The sequence below is a fragment of the Prorops nasuta genome, unplaced genomic scaffold (assembly GCF_024137725.1).
Source record: "Prorops nasuta isolate Cenicafe-Biocafe unplaced genomic scaffold, Cenicafe_Pnas_1.2 PNAS00001, whole genome shotgun sequence".
Lineage (NCBI taxonomy): Eukaryota > Metazoa > Arthropoda > Insecta > Hymenoptera > Bethylidae > Prorops > Prorops nasuta.
Genome location: NW_027116798.1, coordinates 429,977 through 452,638, shown reverse-complemented (window position 1 = coordinate 452,638; position 22,662 = coordinate 429,977).

The window sequence follows — 22,662 nt, the reverse complement described above, 5'->3', positions numbered from 1 at the left end:
CCTGTATAAGTAGTCTATGATCCCATGTGACCAACCCTAGTCCTATATAAGTGCTCAATGACCCCATGCGACCCCCCCATGTCCTATATAAGTACTCAATGACCCCATGTGACCCTCCTAGTCCTATATAAGTACTCAATGACCCCATGTGACCCACCCTAGTCTTCTATAAGTACTCAATGACCACATGTGACCCACCCTAGTACTATATAAGTACTCAATGACCCCATGTGACTCCCCATGTCCTATATAAGTACTAAATGACCCCATGTCTCCCACCCTAGTCGTATATAAGTTCTCCATGACGCCATGTGAGCCACCCTAGTCTTATATAAGTACTCAATGACCCCATGTGACCCACCCTAGTACTATATAAGTACTCAATGACCCCATGTGACCCACCCTAGTCCAATATAAGTACTCAATGACCCCATGTGGCCCACCCTAGTCCTATATAAGTACTCAATGACGGCATGTGACCCACCATAGTCCTATACAAGTACTCAATGACCCCATGTGACCCCCCCTAGTCCTATATAAGTACTCAATGACCCCAGGTCAGCCACCCTAGTCCCATATAAGTACTCAATGACCCCATGTGACCCCCCCTTGTCTTATATAAGTACTCAATGACCCCATGTGACCCCCCCTAGTCCTATATAAGTACTGAATGTCCCCATATGACCCACCCTATTCCTATATAAGTTCACAATTACCCCATATGACCCACCCTAGTCCTATATAAGTACTCAATGACCCCATGTGACCCCCCCATGTCCTATATAAGTACTAAATGACCCCATGTCTCCCACCCTAGTCGTATATAAGTTCTCCATTACCCCATGTCTCCCACCCTAGTCGTATATAAGTACTCGATGACCTCAGGTCAGCCACCCTAGTCCTATATAAGTACTCAATGACCCCATGTAACCCCTCCTAGTTTTATATAAGTATTCAATGACCGCATGTCAGCCACCCTAGTCCTATATAAGTACTCAATGACCCCATGTGACCCCCCCTTGTCCTATATAATTACTCAATGACCCCATGTGACCCCCCCTAGTCCTGTATAAGTACTCTATGATCCCATGTGACCAACCCTAGTCCTATATAAGTGCTCAATGACCCCATGCGACCCCCCCATGTCCTATATAAGTACTCAAAGACCCCATGTGACCCACCCTATTCCTATATAAGTTCACAATTACCCCATGTGACCCACCCTAGTCCTATATAAGTAATCGATGACCCCATGTGACCCCCCCATGTCCTATATAAGTACTAAATGACCCCATGTCTCCCACCCTAGTCGTATATAAGTTCTCCATGAAGCCATGTGAGCCACCCTAGTCCTATATAAGTACTCAATGACCCCATGTGACCCCCCCTAGTCCTATATAAGTACTCAATGACCTCAGGTCAGCCACCCTAGTCCTATATAAGTACTCAGTGACCCCCCCTAGTCCCATATAAGTACTCAATGACCCCATGTGACCCACCCTAGTCCTATATAAGTACTCAGTGACCCCATGCGACCCCCCCATGTCCTATATAAGTACTCAATGACCCCATGTGACCCCCTTAGTCCTATATAAGTACTCATTGACCCCATGTGACCCACCCTAGTCTTCTATAAGTACTCAATGACCACATGTGACCCACCCTAGTACTATATAAGTACTCAATGACTCCATGTGACCACACCTAGTCCTATATAAGAACTCAATGACCCCGTTCGACCCAGTCTAGTCCTATATAAGTACTCAATGACTCCAGGTCAGCCACCCTAGTCCTATATAAGTACTCAATGACCCCATGTGACCCCCCCTAGTCCTATATAAGTACTCAATGACCCCATGTGACCCGCCCTAGTTGTATATAAGTACTCAATGACCGCATGTCAGCCACCCTAGTCCTATATAAATACTCAATGACCCCATGTGACCCCCCCTTGTCCTATATAAGTACTCAATGACCCCATGTGAACCTCCCTAGTCCTATATAAGTACTTAATGACCCCATGTGACCCACCCTATTCCTATATAAATTCACAATTACCCCATGTGACCCACCCTAGTCCTATATAAGTACTCAATGACCCCATGTGACCCCCCATGTCCTATATAAGTACTAAATGACCCCATGTCTCCCACACTAGTCGTATATAAGTTCTCCATGACGCCATGTGAGCCACCCTAGTCCTATATAAGTACTCAATGACCCCATGTAACCCCCCCTAGTCCTATATAAGTACTCAATGACCCCAGGTCAGCCACCCTAGTCCTATATAAGTACTCAATGACCCCATGTGACCCCCCCTAGTCATATATAAGTACTCAATGACCCCATGTGACCTCCCCTAGTCCTATATAAGTACTCAATGACCCCATGTGACCCACCCTATTCCTATATAAGTTCACAATTACCCCATGTGACCCACCCTAGTCCTATATAAGTAATCAGTAACCCCATGTGACCCCCCATGTCCTATATAAGTACTAAATGACCCCATGTCTCCCACCCTAGTCGTATATAAGTTCTCCATGACGCCATGTGAGCCACCCTAGTCCTATATAAGTACTCAATGACCCCGTGTGACCCAGTCTAGTCCTATATAAGTCCTCGATGACCACATGTGACCCACTCTAGTCCCATGTAAGGACTCAATGACCCCATGTGACCCACCCTAGTCCTATATAAGTACTCAATGACGGCATGTGACCCACCATAGTCCTATATAAGTACTCAATGACCCCATGTGACCCACCCTATTCCTATATAAGTTCACAATTACCCCATGTGACCCACCCTAGTCCTATATAAGTACTCAATGACCCCATGTGACCCGCCATGTCTTATAAGTACTAAATAACCCCATGTCTCCCACCCTAGTCGTATATAAGTTCTCCATGACGCCATGTGAGCCACCCTAGTCCTATATACGTACTCAATGACCCCATGTGACCCCCCCTAGTCCTATATAAGTACTCAATGACCCCAGGTCAGCCACCCTAGTCCTATATAAGTACTCAATGACCCCATGTGACCCCCCCTAGTCCTGTATAAGTACTCTATGATCCCATGTGACCAACCCTAGTCTTATATAAGTGCTCAATGACCGCATGCGACCCCCCCATGTCCTATATAAGTACTCAATGACCCCATGTGACCCTCCTAGTCCTATTTAAGTACTCAATGATCCCATGTGACCCACCATAGTCCTATATAAGTACTCAATGACCCCATGTGACCCACCCTATTCCTATATAAGTTCACAATTACCCCATGTGACCCACCCTATTCCTATATAAGTTCACAATTACCCCATGTGACCCACCCTAGTCCTATATAAGTACTCAATGACCCCATGTGACCCGCCATGTCTTATAAGTACTAAATAACCCCATGTCTCCCACCCTAGTCGTATATAAGTTCTCCATGACGCCATGTGAGCCACCCTAGTCCTATATACGTACTCAATGACCCCATGTGACCCCCCCTAGTCCTATATAAGTACTCAATGACCCCAGGTCAGCCACCCTAGTCCTATATAAGTACTCAATGACCCCATGTGACCCCCCCTAGTCCTGTATAAGTACTCTATGATCCCATGTGACCAACCCTAGTCTTATATAAGTGCTCAATGACCCCATGCGACCCCCCCATGTCCTATATAAGTACTCAATGACCCCATGTGACCCTCCTAGTCCTATTTAAGTACTCAATGATCCCATGTGACCCACCCTAGTCTTATATAAGTACTCAATGACCCCATGTGACCCACCCTAGTACTATATAAGTACTCAATGAATCCATGTGACCACACCTAGTCCTATCTAAGTACTCAATAACCCCGTGTGACCCAGCCTAGTCCTATATAAGTACTCGATGACCCCATGTGACCCACTCTAGTCCCATGTAAGAACTCAATGACCCCATGTGACCCACCCTAGTCCTATATAAGTACTCAATGACCCCATGTGACCCACCCTAGTCCAATATAAGTACTCAATGACCCCATGTGGCCCACCCTAGTCCTATATAAGTACTCAATGACGGCATGTGACCCACCATAGTCCTATACAAGTACTCAATGACCCCATGTGACCCCCCCTAGTCCTATATAAGTACTCAATGACCCCAGCTCAGCCACCCTAGTCCTATATAAGTACTCAATGACCCCATGTGACCCACCCTAGTCCTATATAAGTACTCAATGACCCCATGTGACCCCCCCTAGTCCTATATAAGTACTCAATGACCCCATGTGACCCACCCTATTCCTAAATAAGTTCATAAGACCCCAAGTGACACACCCTAGTACTATATAAGTACTCAATGACCCCATGTGACACCCCCATGTCCTATATAAGTACTAAATGACCCCATTTCTCCCACCCTAATCGTATATAAGTTCTCCATGACGCCATGTGACCCACCCTAGTCCTATATAAGTACTAACCGACCCCATGTGACCCCCCCCCCTAGTCCTATATAAGTACTCAATGATCCCAGGTCAGCCACCCTAGTCCTATATAAGTACTCAATGACCACATGTGACCCCTCCTAGTAGTATATAAAAATTCAATGACCCCATGTGACCCACCCTAGTCCTATATAAGTACTCAATGACTCCATGTGACCACACCTAGTCCTATCTAAGTACTAAATGACCCCGTGTGACCCAGCCTAGTACTATATAAGTACTCAATGACCCCATGTGACCCACCCTAGTCCCATGTAAGGACTCAATGACCCCATGTGACCCACCCTAGTCCTATATAAGTGCTCAATGACCCCATATGACCCCCCCTAGTCCTATATAAGTACTCAATAACCGCAGGTCAGCCACCCTAGTCCTATATAAGTACTCAATGACCCCATGTGACCCCCCCCTTGTCCTATATAAGTACTCAATGACCCCATGTGACCCCCCCTAGTCCTATATAAGTACTCAATGACCACATGTGACCCACCCTATTCCTATATAAGTTCACAATTACCCCATGTGACCCACCCTAGTCCTATATAAGTAATCAATGACCCCATGTGACCCCCCCCCATGTCCTATATAAGTACTAAATGACCCCATGTCTCCCACCCTAGTCGTATATAAGTTCTCCATGACGCCATGTGAGCCACCCTAGTCCTATATAAGTACTCAATGACCCCATGTGACCCCCCCTAGTCCTATATAAGTACTCAATGACCTCAGGTCAGCCACCCTAGTCCAATATAAGTACTCAGTGACCCCCCCTAGTCCCATATAAGTACTCAATGACCCCATGTGACCCACCCTAGTCCTATATAAGTACTCAATGACCCCATGTGACCCCCCTAGTCCTATATAAGTACTCATTGACCCCATGTGACCCACGCTAGTCTTCTATAAGTACTCAATGACCACATGTGACCCACCCTAGTACTATATAAGTACTCAATGACTCCATGTGACCACACCTAGTCCTATCTAAGATCTCAATGACCCCGTTCGACCCAGTCTAGTCCTATATAAGTACTCAATGACTCCAGGTCAGCCACCCTAGTCCTATATAAGTACTCAATGACCCCATGTGACCCCCCCTAGTCCTATATAAGTACTCAATGACCCCAGGTCAGCCACCCTAGTCCTATATAAGTACTCAATGACCCCATGTGACCCCCCCTAGTTGTATATAAGTACTCAATGACCGCATGTCAGCCACCCTAGTCCTATATAAATACTCAATGACCCCATGTGACCCCCCCTTGTCCTATATAAGTACTCAATGACCCCATGTGACCCTCCCTAGTCCTATATAAGTACTTAATGACCCCATGTGACCCACCCTATTCCTATATAAATTCACAATTACCCCATGTGACCCACCCTAGTCCTATATAAGTACTCAATGACCCCATGTGACCCCCCATGTCCTATATAAGTACTAAATGACCCCATGTCTCCCACACTAGTCGTATATAAGTTCTCCATGACGCCATGTGAGCCACCCTAGTCCTATATAAGTACTCAATGACCCCATGTAACCCCCCCTAGTCCTATATAAGTACTCAATGACCCCAGGTCAGCCACCCTAGTCCTATATAAGTACTCAATGACCCCATGTGACCCCCCCTAGTCCTATATAAGTACTCAATGACCCCACGTGACCCCCCCTAGTCCTATATAAGTACTCAATGACCCCATGTGACCCACCCTATTCCTATATAAGTTCACAATTACCCCATGTGACCCACCCTAGTCCTATATAAGTAATCAGTAACCCCATGTGACCCCCCATGTCCTATATAAGTACTAAATGACCCCATGTCTCCCACCCTAGTCGTATATAAGTTCTCCATGACGCCATGTGAGCCACCCTAGTCCTATATAAGTACTCAATGACCCCATGTGACCCACCCTAATCTTATATAAGTACTCAACCACCCCATGTGACCCACCCTAGTACTATATAAGTACTCAATGACTCCATGTGACCACACTTAGTCCTATCTAAGTACTCAATGACCCCGTGTGACCCAATCTAGTCCTATATAAGTCCTCGATGACCCCATGTGACCCACTCTAGTCCCATGTAAGGACTCAATGACCCCATGTGATCCACCCTAGTCCTATATAAGTACTCAATGACGGCATGTGATCCACCATAGTCCTATATAAGTACTCAATGACCCCATGTGACCCCCCCTAGTCCTATATAAGTACTCAATGACCCCACGTGACCCCCCCTAGTCCTATATAAGTACTCAATGACCCCATGTGACCCACCCTATTCCTATATAAGTTCACAATTACCCCATGTGACCCACCCTAGTCCTATATAAGTACTCAATGACCCCATGTGACCCCCCCTAGTTGTATATAAGTACTCAATGACCGCATGTCAGCCACCCTAGTCCTATATAAATACTCAATGACCCCATGTCTCCCACCCTAGTCGTATATAAGTTCTCCATGACGCCATGTGAGCCACCCTAGTCCTATATACGTACTCAATGACCCCATGTGACCCCCCCTAGTCCAAATAAGTACTCAATGACCCCAGGTCAGCCACCCTAGTCCTATATAAGTACTCAATGACCCCATGTGACCCCCCCTAGTACTGTATAAGTACTCTATGATCCCATGTGACCAACCCTAGTCCTATATAAGTGCTCAATGACCCCATGCGACCCCCCCACGTCCTATATAAGTACTCAATGACCCCATGTGACCCTCCTAGTCCTATATAAGTAATCAATGACCCCATGTGACCCACCCTAGTCTTATATAAGTACTCAATGACCCCATGTTACCCACCCTAGTACTATATAAGTACTCAATGAATCCATGTGACCACACCTAGTCCTATCTAAGTACTCAATAACCCCGTGTGACCCAGCCTAGTCCTATATAAGTACTCGATGACCCCATGTGACCCACTCTAGTCCCATGTAAGAACTCAATGACCCCATGTGACCCACCCTAGTCCTATATAAGTACTCAATGACCCCATGTGACCCACCCTAGTCCAATATAAGTACTCAATGACCCCATGTGGCCCACCCTAGTCCTATATAAGTACTCAATGACGGCATGTGACCCACCATAGTCCTATACAAGTACTCAATGACCCCATGTGACCCCCCCTAGTCCTATATAAGTACTCAATGACCCCAGGTCAGCCACCCTAGTCCTATATAAGTACTCAATGACCCCATGTGACCCACCCTAGTCCTATATAAGTACTCAATGACCCCATGTGACCCCCCCTAGTCCTATATAAGTACTCAATGACCCCATGTGACCCACCCTATTTCTAAATAAGTTCATAATGACCCCAAGTGACCCACCCTAGTCCTATATAAGTACTCAATGACCCCATGTGACACCCCCATGTCCTATATAAGTACTAAATGACCCCATTTCTCCCACCCTAATCGTATATAAGTTCTCCATGACGCCATGTGACCCACCCTAGTCCTATATAAGTACTAAACGACCCCATGTGACCCCCCCCCTAGTCCTATATAAGTACTCAATGATCCCAGGTCAGCCACCCTAGTCCTATATAAGTACTCAATGACCACATGTGACCCCTCCTAGTCCTATATAAAAACTCAATGACCCCATGTGACCCACCCTAGTCCTATATAAGTACTCAATGACTCCATGTGACCACACCTAGTCCTATCTAAGTACTCAATGACCCCGTGTGACCCAGCCTAGTACTATATAAGTACTCAATGACCCCATGTGACCCACCCTAGTCCCATGTAAGGACTCAATGACCCCATGTGACCCACCCTAGTTCTATATAAGTGCTCAATGACCCCATGTGACCCACCCTAGTCCAATATATGTACTCAATGACCCCATGTGACCCACCCTAGTCCTATATAAGTACACAATGACCCAGGTGACCCACCCTAGTCCTATGTAAGTACTCAATGACCCCATGTGACCCACCCTAGTCCTATATAAGTACTCAATGACCCCATGTGACGCAACCTAGTCCTATATAAGTACTCAATGATACGATGTGCCCCACCTAGTCCTATATAAGTACTCAGTGACAACATTTGACCCACCCTACTCCTATATAAGTACTCAATGACCCCATGTGACCCACCCTAGTCCTATATAAGTACTCAATGACCCCATGTGACCCACCCTACTCCTATATAAATACTCAATGACACCATGTGACCCACCCTAGTCCTATATAAGTAATCAATGACCCCATGTGACGCCCCCATGTCCTATATAAGTACTAAATGGCCCCATGTCTCCCACCCTAGTCGTATATAAGTTCTCCATGACGCCATGTGAGCCACCCTAGTCCTATATAACTACTCAATGACCCCATGTGACCCTCCCTAGTCCTATATAAGTACTCAATGACCTCAGGTCAGCCACCCTAGTCCTATATAAGTACTCAATGACCCCATGTGACCCCCCCTAGTCCTATATAAGTACTCAATAACCGCAGGTCAGCCACCCTAGTCCTATATAAGTACTCAATGACCCCAGCTCAGCCACCCTAGTCCTATATAAGTACTCAATGACCCCATGTGACCCCCCCTAGTCCTATATAAGTACTCAATAACCGCAGGTCAGCCACCCTAGTCCTATATAAGTACTCAATGACCCCATGTGACCCCCCCCCTTGTCCTATATAAGTACTCAATGACCCCATGTGACCCACCCTAGTCCTATATAAGTACTCAATGACCCCATGTGACCCACCCTATTCCTATATAAGTTCACAATTACCCCATGTGACCCACCCTAGTCCTATATAAGTAATCAATGACCCCATGTGACCCCCCCATGTCCTATATAAGTACTCAATGACCCCATGTGACCCACCCTATTCCTAAATAAGTTCATAATGACCCCAAGTGACCCACCCTAGTCCTATATAAGTACTCAATGACCCCATGTGACCCCCCCCCTAGTCCTATATAAGTACTCAATGACGGCATGTGACCCACCATAGTCCTATACAAGTACTCAATGACCCCATGTGACCCCCCCTAGTCCTATATAAGTACTCAATGACCCCAGGTCAGCCACCCTAGTCCTATATAAGTACTCAATGACCCCATGTGACCCACCCTAGTCCTATATAAGTACTCAATGACCCCATGTGACCCCCCCTAGTCCTATATAAGTACTCAATGACCCCATGTGACCCACCCTATTCCTAAATAAGTTCATAATGACCCCAAGTGACCCACCCTAGTCCTATATAAGTACTCAATGACCCCATGTGACACCCCCATGTCCTATATAAGTACTAAATGACCCCATTTCTCCCACCCTAATCGTATATAAGTTCTCCATGACGCCATGTGACCCACCCTAGTCCTATATAAGTACTAAACGACCCCATGTGACCCCCCCCCTAGTCCTATATAAGTACTCAATGATCCCAGGTCAGCCACCCTAGTCCTATATAAGTACTCAATGACCACATGTGACCCCTCCTAGTCCTATATAAAAACTCAATGACCCCATGTGACCCACCCTAGTCCTATATAAGTACTCAATGACTCCATGTGACCACACCTAGTCCTATCTAAGTACTCAATGACCCCGTGTGACCCAGCCTAGTACTATATAAGTACCCAATGACCCCATGTGACCCACCCTAGTCCCATGTAAGGACTCAATGACCCCATGTGACCCACCCTAGTCCTATATAAGTGCTCAATGACCCCATGTGACCCCCCCTAGTCCTATATAAGTACTCAATAACCGCAGGTCAGCCACCCTAGTCCTATATAAGTACTCAATGACCCCATGTGACCCCCCCTTGTCCTATATAAGTACTCAATGACCCCATGTGACCCCCCCTAGTCCTATATAAGTACTCAATGACCCCATGTGACCCACCCTATTCCTATATAAGTTCACAATTACCCCATGTGACCCACCCTAGTCCTATATAAGTAATCAATGACCCCATGTGACCCCCCCATGTCCTATATAAGTACTAAATGACCCCATGTCTCCCACCGTAGTCGTATATAAGTTCTCTATGACGCCATGTGAGCCACCCTAGTCCTATATAAGTACTCAATGACCCCATGTGACCCCCCCTAGTCCTATATAAGTACTCAATGACCTCAGGTCAGCCACCCTAGTCCTATATAAGTACTCAGTGACCCCCCCTAGTCCCATATAAGTACTCAATGACACCATGTGACCCACCCTAGTCCTATATAAGTACTCAATGACCCCATGCGACCCCCCCATGTCCTATATAAGTACTCAATAACCGCAGGTCAGCCACCCTAGTCCTATATAAGTACTCAATGACCCCATATGACCCCCCCCTTGTCCTATATAAGTACTCAATGACCCCATGTGACCCCCCCTAGTCCTATATAAGTACTCAATGACCCCATGTGACCCACCCTATTCCTATATAAGTTCACAATTACCCCATGTGACCCACCCTAGTCCTATATAAGTAATCAATGACCCCATGTGACCCCCCCATGTCCTATATAAGTACTAAATGACCCCATGTCTCCCACCCTAGTCGTATATAAGTACTCAATGACCCCATGTAACCCCCCCTAGTCCTATATAAGTACTCAATGACCCCAGGTCAGCCACCCTAGTCCTATATAAGTACTCAATGACACCATGTGACCCCCCCTAGTCCTATATAAGTACTCATGACCCCACGTGACCCCCCCTAGTCCTATATAAGTACTCAATGACCCCATGCGACCCCCCCATGTCCTATATAAGTACTGAATGACCCCATGTGACCCCCCTAGTCCTATATAAGTACTCAATGACCCCATGTGACCCACCCTAATCTTATATAAGTACTCAATCACCCCATGTGACCCACCCTAGTCCTATATAAGTACTTAATGACGGCATGTGACCCACCATAGTCCTATATAAGTACTCAATGACCCCATGTGACCCACCCTATTCCTATATAAGTTCACAATTACCCCAAGTGACCCACCCTAGTCCTATATAAGTACTCAATGACCCCATGTGACACCCCCATGTCCTATATAAGTACTAAATGACCCCATTTCTCCCACCCTAATCGTATATAAGTTCTCCATGACGCCATGTGACCCACCCTAGTCCTATATAAGTACTAAACGACCCCATGTGACCCCCCCCCCTAGTCCTATATAAGTACTCAATGATCCTAGGTCAGCCACCCTAGTCCTATATAAGTACTCAATCACCCCATGTGACCCACCCTAGTCCTATATAAGTACTCAATGACGGCATGTGACCCACCATAGTCCTATATAAGTACTCAATGACCCCATGTGACCCACCCTATTCCTATATAAGTTCACAATTACCCCATGTGACCCACCCTAGTCCTATATAAGTACTCAATGACCCCATGTGACCCACCCTATTCCTATATAAGTTCACAATTACCCCATGTGACCCACCCTAGTCCTATATAAGTACTCAATGACCCCATGTGACCCCCCATGTCCTATATAAGTACTAAATGACCCCATGTCTCCCACCCTAGTCGTATATAAGTTCTCCATGACGCCATGTGAGCCACCCTAGTCCTATATACGTACTCAATGACCCCATGTGACCCACCCTAGTCCTATATAAGTACTCAATGACCCCATGTGACCCACCCTAGTCCAATATAAGTACTCAATGACCCCATGTGGCCCACTCTAGTCCTATATAAGTACTCAATGACGGCATGTGACCCACCATAGTCCTATACAAGTACTCAATGACCCCATGTGACCCCCCCTAGTCCTATTTAAGTACTCAATGACCCCAGGTCAGCCACCCTAGTCCTATATAAGTACTCAATGACCCCATGTGACCCACCCTAGCCCTATATAAGTACTCAATGACCCCATGTGACCCCCCCTAGTCCTATATAAGTAATCAATGACCCCATGTGACCCACCCTATTCCTAAATAAGTTCATAATGACCCCAAGTGACCCACCCTAGTCCTATATAAGTACTCAATGACCCCATGTGACACCCCCATGTCCTATATAAGTACTAAATGACCCCATTTCTCCCACCCTAATCGTATATAAGTTCTCCATGACGCCATGTGACCCACCTTAGTCCTATATAAGTACTAAACGACCCCATGTGACCCCCCCCCCCCTAGTCCTATATAAGTACTCAATGATCCCAGGTCAGCCACCCTAGTCCTATATAAGTACTCAATGACCACATGTGATCCCTCCTAGTCCTATATAAAAACTCAATGACCCCATGTGACCCCCCCTAGTCCTATATAAGTACTCAATAACCGCAGGTCAGCCACCCTAGTCCTATATAAGTACTCAATGACCCCATGTGACCCCCCCCCCCTTGTCCTATATAAGTACTCAATGACCCAAGTGACCCCCCCTAGTCCTATATAAGTACTCAATGACCCCATGTGACCCACCCTATTCCTATATAAGTTCACAATTACCCCATGTGACCCACCCTAGTCCTATATAAGTACTCAATGACCCCATGTGACCCCCCTAGTCCTATATAAGTACTCAATGACCCCAGGTCCGCCACCCTAGTCCTATATAAGTACTCAATGACCCCATGTGACCCCCCCTAGTTGTATATAAGTACTCAATGACCGCATGTCAGCCACCCTAGTCCTATATAAATACTCAATAACCCCATGTGACCCCCCCTTGTCATATATAAGTACTCAATGACCCCATGTGACCCTCCCTAGTCCTATATAAGTACTTAATGACCCCATGTGACCCACCCTATTCCTATATAAATTCACAATTACCCCATGTGACCCACCTTAGTCCTATATAAGTACTCAATGACCCCATGTGACCCCCCATGTCCTATATAAGTACTAAATGACCCCATGTCTCCCACACTAGTCGTATATAAGTTCTCCATGACGCCATGTGAGCCACCCTAGTCCTATATAAGTACTCAATGACCCCATGTAACCCCCCCTAGTCCTATATAAGTACTCAATGACCCCAGGTCAGCCATCCTAGTCCTATATAAGTAATCAATGACCCCATGTGACCCCCTCTAGTCCTATATAAGTACTCAATGACCCCACGTGACCCCCCCTAGTCCTATATAAGTTCACAATTACCCCATGTGACCCACCCTAGTCCTATATAAGTACTCAATGACCCCATGTGACCCCCCTAGTCCTATATAAGTACTCAATGACCCCAGGTCAGCCACCCTAGTCCTATATAAGTACTCAATGAACCCATGTGACCCCCCCTAGTCCTGTATAAGTACTCTATGATCCCATGTGACCAACCCTAGTCCTATATAAGTGCTCAATGACCCCATGTGACGCAACCTAGTCCTATATAAGTACTCAATGATACCATGTGACCCTCCTAGTCCTATATAAGTACTCAATGACCCCATGTGACCCACCCTAGTCCTATATAAGTGCTCAATGACACCATGTGACCCACCCTAGTCCAATATATGTACTCAATGACCCCATGTGACCCACCCTAGTCCTATATAAGTGCTCAATGACACCATGTGACCCCCCCTAGTCCTATATAAGTACTCAATGACCCCATGTGACGCAACCTAGTCCTATATAAGTACTCAATGATACCATGTGACCCTCCTAGTCCTATATAAGTACTCAATGACCCCATGTGACCCACCCTAGTCCTATATAAGTGCTCAATGACACCATGTGACCCACCCTAGTCCAATATATGTACTAAACGACCCCATGTGACCCCCCCCCCCCCTAGTCCTATATAAGTACTCAATGATCCCAGGTCAGCCACCCTAGTCATATAAGTACTCAATGACCACATGTGACCCCTCCTAGTCCTATATAAAAACTCAATGACCCCATGTGACCCACCCTAGTCCTATATAAGTACTCAATGACTCCATGTGACCACACCTAGTCCTATCTAAGTACTCAATGACCCCATGTGACCCACCCTAGTCCTATATAAGTACTCAATGACTCCATGTGACCACACCTAGTCCTATCTAAGTACTCAATGACCCCATGTGACCCTCCTAGTCCTATATAAGTACACAATGACCCCATGTGACCCACCCTAGTCATATATAAGTGCTCAATGACACCATGTGACCCACCCTAGTCCAATATATGTACTCAATGACCCCATGTGACCCACCCTAGTCCTATATAAGTGCTCAATGACACCATGTGACCCACCCTAGTCCAATATATGTACTCAATGACCCCATGTGACCCACCCTAGTCCTATATAAGTACACAATGACCCAGGTGACCCACCCTAGTCCTATGTAAGTACTCAATGACCCCATGTGACCCACCCTAGTCCTATATAAGTACTCAATGACCCCATGTGACCCCCCCTAGTCCTATATAAGTACTCAATGACCCCATGTGACCCCCCCTAGTCCAATATAAGTTCTCCATGACGCCATGTGAGCCACCCTAGATCTATATACGTACTCAATGACCCCATGTGACCCCCCCATCTCCTATATAAGTACTCAATGACCCCATGTGACCCTCCTAGACCTATATAAGTACTCAATGACCCCATGTGACCCACCCTAGTCTTATATAAGTACTCAATGACCCCATGTGACCCACCCTAGTACTATATAAGTACTCAATGAATCCATGTGACCACACCTAGTCCAATATAAGTACTCAATGACCCCATGTGGCCCACCCTAGTCCTATATAAGTACTCAATGACGGCATGTGACCCACCATAGTCCTATACAAGTACTCAATGACCCCATGTGACCCCCCCTAGTCCTATATAAGTACTCAATGACCCCAGGTCAGCCACCCTAGTCCTATATAAGTACTCAATGACCCCATGTGACCCACCCTAGTCCTATATAAGTACTCAATGACCCCATGTGACCCCTCCTAGTCCTATATAAAAACTCAATGACCCCATGTGACCCTCCTAGTCCTATATAAGTACTCAATGAACCCATGTGACCCACCCTAGTCTTATATAAGTACTCAATGACCCCATGTGACCCACCCTAGTATTATATAAGTACTCATTGAATCCATGTGACCACACCTAGTCCTATCTAAGTACTCAATAACCCCGTGTGACCCAGCCTAGTCCTATATAAGTACTCGATGACCCCATGTGACCCACTCTAGTCCCATGTAAGGACTCAATGACCCCATGTGACCCACCCTATTCCTAAATAAATACTCAATGACCCCATGTGACCCCTCCTTAGTCCTATATAAGTACTCAACGACCCCATGTGACCAACATTAGTCCTATATAAGTACTCAATGACCCCATGTGACCCACCCTAGTCCTATATAAGTACTCAATGACCCAATCTGACCCACCCTAGTCCTATATAAGTACTAAATGACCCCATGTCACCCACCCTAGTCCTATATAAGTTCACAATGACCCCATGTGACCCACCCTAGTCCTATATAAGTACTCAATGACCCCATGTGACCCACCCTAGTCCTATATAAGTACTAAATGACCCCATGTCTCCCACCCTATTCGTATATAAGTTCTCCATGACGCCATGTGACCCACCCTAGTCCTATATAAGTACTCAATGACCCCATGTGACCCCCCCCTAGTCCTATATAAGTACTCAATGACCCCATGTGACCCACCGTATTCCTATATAAGTTCACAATTACCCCATGTGACCCACCCTAGTCCTATATAAGTACTCAATGACCCCATGTGACCCCCCCATGTCCTATATAAGTACTAAATGACCCCATGTCTCCCACCCCAGTCGTATATAAGTTCTCCATGACGCCATGTGACCCACCCTAGTCCTATATAAGTACTCAATGACCCCATGTGACCCCCCCTAGTCCTATATAAGTACTCAATGACCCCATGTGACCCACCCTATTCCTATATAAGTTCACAATTACCCCATGTGACCCACCCTAGTCCTATATAAGTACTCAATGACCCCATGTGACCCCCCCATGTCCTATATAAGTACTAAATGACCCCATGTCTCCCACCCTATTCCTGTATAAGTACTCAATGACCCCATGTGACCCCCCTAGTCCTATATAAGTACTCAATGACCCCATGTGACCCCCCCTAGTCCTATATAAGTACTCAATGACCCCATGTGACCCACCCTATTCCTATATAAGTACTCAATGACCACATGTGACCCACCCTAGTCTTATATAAGTACTCAATGACCCCATGTGACCCACCCTAGTCCTATATAAGTACTCAATGACCCCATGTGACCCCCCCTAGTCCTATATAAGTACTCAATGACCTCAGGTCAGCCACCCTAGTCCTATATATGTACTCAGTGACCCCCCCTAGTCCCATATAAGTACTCAATGACCCCATGTGACCCACCCTAGTCCTATATAAGTACTCATTGACCCCATGTGACCCACCCTAGTCTTCTATAAGTTCTCAATGACCACATGTGACCCACCCTAGTACTATATAAGTACTCAATGACTCCATGTGACCACAACTAGTCCTATCTAAGAACTCAATGACCCCGTTCGACCCAGTCTAGTCCTATATAAGTACTCAATGACTCCAGGTCAGCCACCCTAGTCCTATATAAGTACTCAATGACCCCATGTGACCCCCCCTAGTCCTATATAAGTACTCAATGACCCCAGGTCAGCCACCCTAGTCCTATATAAGTACTCAATGAACCCATGTGACCCCCCCTAGTTGTATATAAGTACTCAATGACCGCATGTCAGCCACCCTAGTCCTATATAAATACTCAATGACCCCATGTGACCCCCCCTTCTCCTATATAAGTACTCAATGACCCCATGTGACCCTCCCTAGTCCTATATAAGTACTTAATGACCACATGTGACCCACCCTATTCCTATATAAATTCACAATTACCCCATGTGACCCACCCTAGTCCTATATAAGTACTCAATGACCCCATGTGACCCCCCATGTCCTATATAAGTATTAAATGACCCCATGTCTCCCACACTAGTCGTATATAAGTTCTCCATGACGCCATGTGAGCCACCCTAGTCTTATATAAGTACTCAATGACCCCATGTGACCCCCCCTAGTCCTATATAAGTACTCAATGACCCCATGTGACCCCCCCTAGTCCTATATAAGTACTCAATGACCCCATGTGACCCACCCTATTCCTATATAAGTTCACAATTACCCCATGTGACCCACCCTAGTCCTATATAAGTAATCAGTAACCCCATGTGACCCCCCATGTCCTATATAAGTACTAAATGACCCCATGTCTCCCACCCTAGTCGTATATAAGTTCTCCATGACGCCATGTGGGCCACCCTAGTCCTATATAAGTACTCAATGACCCCATGTGACCCCCCCTAGTCCTATATAAGTACTCAATGACCCCATGTGACCCCCCCTAGTCCTATATAAGTACTCAATGACCCCATGTGACCCACCCTATTCCTATATAAGTTCACAATTACCCCATGTGACCCACCCTAGTCCTATATAAGTACTCAATGACCCCATGTGACCCCCCCTAGTCCTATATAAGTACTCTATGACCCCATGTGACCCACCCTAGTCCTATATAAGTACTCAATGACCCCATGCGACACCCCCATGTCCTATATAAGTACTGAATGACCCTATGTGACCCCCCTAGTCCTATATAAGTACTCAATGACCCCATGTGACCCACCCTAATCTTATATAAGTACTCAATCACCCCATGTGACCCACCCTAGTACTATATAAGTACTCAATGACTCCATGTGACCACACTTAGTCCTATCTAAGTACTGAATGACCCCGTGTGACCCAGTCTAGTCCTATATAAGTCCTCGATGACCCCATGTGACCCACTCTAGTCCCATGTAAGGACTCAATGACCCCATGTGACCCACCCTAGTCCTATATAAGTACTCAATGACGGCATGTGACCCACCATAGTCCTATATAAGTACTCAATGACCCCATGTGACCCACCCTATTCCTATATAAGTTCACAATTACCCCATGTGACCCACCCTAGTCCTATATAAGTACTCAATGACCCCATGTGACCCCCCATGTCCTATATAAGTACTAAATGACCCCATGTCTCCCACCCTAGTCGTATATAAGTTCTCCGTGACGCCATGTGAGCCACCCTAGTCCTATATACGTACTCAATGACCCCATGTGACCCCCCCCTAGTCCTATATAAGTACTCAATGACCCCAGGTCAGCCACCCTAGTCCTATATAAGTACTCAATGACCCCATGTGACCCCCCCTAGTCCTGTATAAGTACTCTATGATCCCATGTGACCAACCCTAGTCCTATATAAGTGCTCAATGACCCCATGCGACCCCCCCATGTCCTATATAAGTACTCAATGACCCCATGTGACCCTCCTAGTCCTATATAAGTACTCAATGACCCCATGTGACCCACCCTAGTCTTATATAAGTACTCAATGACCACATGTGACCCACCCTAGTACTATATAAGTACTCAATGAATCCATGTGACCACACCTAGTCCTATCTAAGTACTCAATAACCCCGTGTGACCCAGCCTAGTCCTATATAAGTACTCGATGACCCCATGTGACCCACTCTAGTCCCATGTAAGAACTCAATGACCCCATGTGACCCACCCTAGTCCTATATAAGTACTCAATGACCCCATTTGACCCACCCTAGTCCAATATAAGTACTCAATGACCCCATGTGGCCCACCCTAGTCCTATATAAGTACTCAATGACGGCATGTGACCCACCATAGTCCTATACAAGTACTCAATGACCCCATGTGACCCCCCCTAGTCCTATATAAGTACTCAATGACCCCAGGTCAGCCACCCTAGTCCTATATAAGTACTGAATGACCCCATGTGACCCACCCTAATCCTATATAAGTACTCAATGACCCCATGTGACCCCCCCTAGTCCTATATAAGTACTCAATGACCCCATGTGACCCACCCTATTCCTAAATAAGTTCATAATGACCCCAAGTGACCCACCCTAGTCCTATATAAGTACTCAATGACCCCATGTGACACCCCCATGTCCTATATAAGTACTAAATGACCCCATTTCTCCCACCCTAATCGTATATAAGTTCTCCATGACGCCATGTGACCCACCCTAGTCCTATATAAGTACTAAACGACCCCATGTGACCCCCCCCCCTAGTCCTATATAAGTACTCAATGAACCCAGGTCAGCCACCCTAGTCCTATATAAGTACTCAATGACCACATGTGACCCCTCCTAGTCCTATATAAAAACTCAATGACCCCATGTGACCCACCCTAGTCCTATATAAGTACTCAATGGCCCCATGCGACCCCCCCATGTCCTATATAAGTACTCAATGACCCCATGTGACCCCCCTAGTCCTATATATGTACTCATTGACCCCATGTGACCCAACCTAGTCTTCTATAAGTTCTCAATGACCACATGTGACCCACCCTAGTACTATATAAGTACTCAATGACTCCATGTGACCACAACTAGTCCTATCTAAGAACTCAATGACCCCGTTCGACCCAGTCTAGTCCTATATAAGTACTCAATGACTCCAGGTCAGCCACCCTAGACCTATATAAGTACTCAATGACCCCATGTGACCCCCCCTAGTCCTATATAAGTACTCAATGACCCCAGGTCAGCCACCCTAGTCCTATATAAGTACTCAATGACCCCATGTGACCCCCCTAGTTGTATATAAGTACTCAATGACCGCATGTCAGCCACCCTAGTCCTATATAAATACTCAATGACCCCATGTGACCCCCCCTTGTCCTATATAAGTACTCAATTACCCCATGTGACCCTCCCTAGCCCTATATAAGTACTTAATGACCACATGTGACCCACCCTATTCCTATATAAATTCACAATTACCCCATGTGACCCACCCTAGTCTTATATAAGTACTCAATGACCCCATGTGACCCCCCATGTCCTATATAAGTATTAAATGACCCCATGTCTCCCACACTAGTCATATATAAGTTCTCCATGACGCCATGTGAGCCACCCTAGTCTTATATAAGTACTCAATGACCCCATGTGACCCCCCCTAGTCCTATATAAGTACTCAATGACCCCATGTGACCCCCCCTAGTCCTATATAAGTACTCAATGACCCCATGTGACCCCCCTAGTTGTATATAAGTACTCAATGACCGCATGTCAGCCACCCTAGTCCTATATAAATACTCAATGACCCCATGTGACCCCCCCTTGTCCTATATAAGTACTCAATTACCCCATGTGACCCTCCCTAGTCCTATATAAGTACTTAATGACCACATGTGACCCACCCTATTCCTATATAAATTCACAATTACCCCATGTGACCCACCCTAGTCTTATATAAGTACTCAATGACCCCATGTGACCCCCCATGTCCTATATAAGTATTAAATGACCCCATGTCTCCCACACTAGTCGTATATAAGTTCTCCATGACGCCATGTGAGCCACCCTAGTCTTATATAAGTACTCAATGACCCCATGTGACCCCCCCTAGTCCTATATAAGTACTCAATGACCCCATGTGACCCCCCCTAGTCCTATATAAGTACTCAATGACCCCATGTGACCCACCCTATTCCTATATAAGTTCACAATTACCCCATGTGACCCACCCTAGTCCTATATAAGTAATCAGTAACCCCATGTGACCCCCCATGTCCTATATAAGTACTAAATGACCCCATGTCTCCCACCCTAGTCGTATATAAGTTCTCCATGACGCCATGTGGGCCACCCTAGTCCTATATAAGTACTCAATGACCCCATGTGACCCCCCCTAGTCCTATATAAGTACTCAATGACCCCATGTGACCCCCCCTAGTCCTATATAAGTACTCAATGACCCCATGTGACCCACCCTATTCCTATATAAGTTCACAATTACCCCATGTGACCCACCCTAGTCCTATATAAGTACTCAATGACCCCATGTGACCCCCCCTAGTCTTATATAAGTACTCTATGACCCCATGTGAACCACCCTAGTCCTATATAAGTACTCAATGACCCCATGCGACACCCCCATGTCCTATATAAGTACTGAATGACCCTATGTGACCCCCCTAGTCCTATATAAGTACTCAATGACCCCATGTGACCCACCCTAATCTTATATAAGTACTCAATCACCCCATGTGACCCACCCTAGTACTATATAAGTACTCAATGACTCCATTTGACCACACTTAGTCCTATCTAAGTACTCAATGACCCCGTGTGACCCAGTCTAGTCCTATATAAGTCCTCGATGACCCCATGTGACCCACTCTAGTCCCATGTAAGGACTCAATGACCCCATGTGACCCACCCTAGTCCTATATAAGTACTCAATGACGGCATGTGACCCACCATAGTCCTATATAAGTACTCAATGACCCCATGTGACCCACCCTATTCCTATATAAGTTCACAATTACCCCATGTGACCCACCCTAGTCCTATATAAGTACTCAATGACCCCATGTGACCCCCCATGTCCTATATAAGTACTAAATGACCCCATGTCTCCCACCCTAGTCGTATATAAGTTCTCCGTGACGCCATGTGAGCCACCCTAGTCCTATATACGTACTCAATGACCCCATGTGACCCCCCCTAGTCCTATATAAGTACTCAATGACCCCAGGTCAGCCACCCTAGTCCTATATAAGTACTCAATGACCCCATGTGACCCCCCCTAGTCCTGTATAAGTACTCTATGATCCCATGTGACCAACCCTAGTCCTATATAAGTGCTCAATGACCCCATGCGACCCCCCCATGTCCTATATAAGTACTCAATGACCCCATGTGACCCTCCTAGTCGTATATAAGTTCTCCATGACGCCATGTGAGCCACCCTAGTCTTATATAAGTACTCAATGACCCCATGTGACCCCCCCTAGTCCTATATAAGTACTCAATGACCCCATGTGACCCCCCCTAGTCCTATATAAGTACTCAATGACCCCATGTGACCCACCCTATTCCTATATAAGTTCACAATTACCCCATGTGACCCACCCTAGTCCTATATAAGTAATCAGTAACCCCATGTGACCCCCCATGTCCTATATAAGTACTAAATGACCCCATTTCTCCCACCCTAATCGTATATAAGTTCTCCATGACGCCATGTGACCCACCCTAGTCCTATATAAGTACTAAACGACCCCATGTGACCCCCCCCCTAG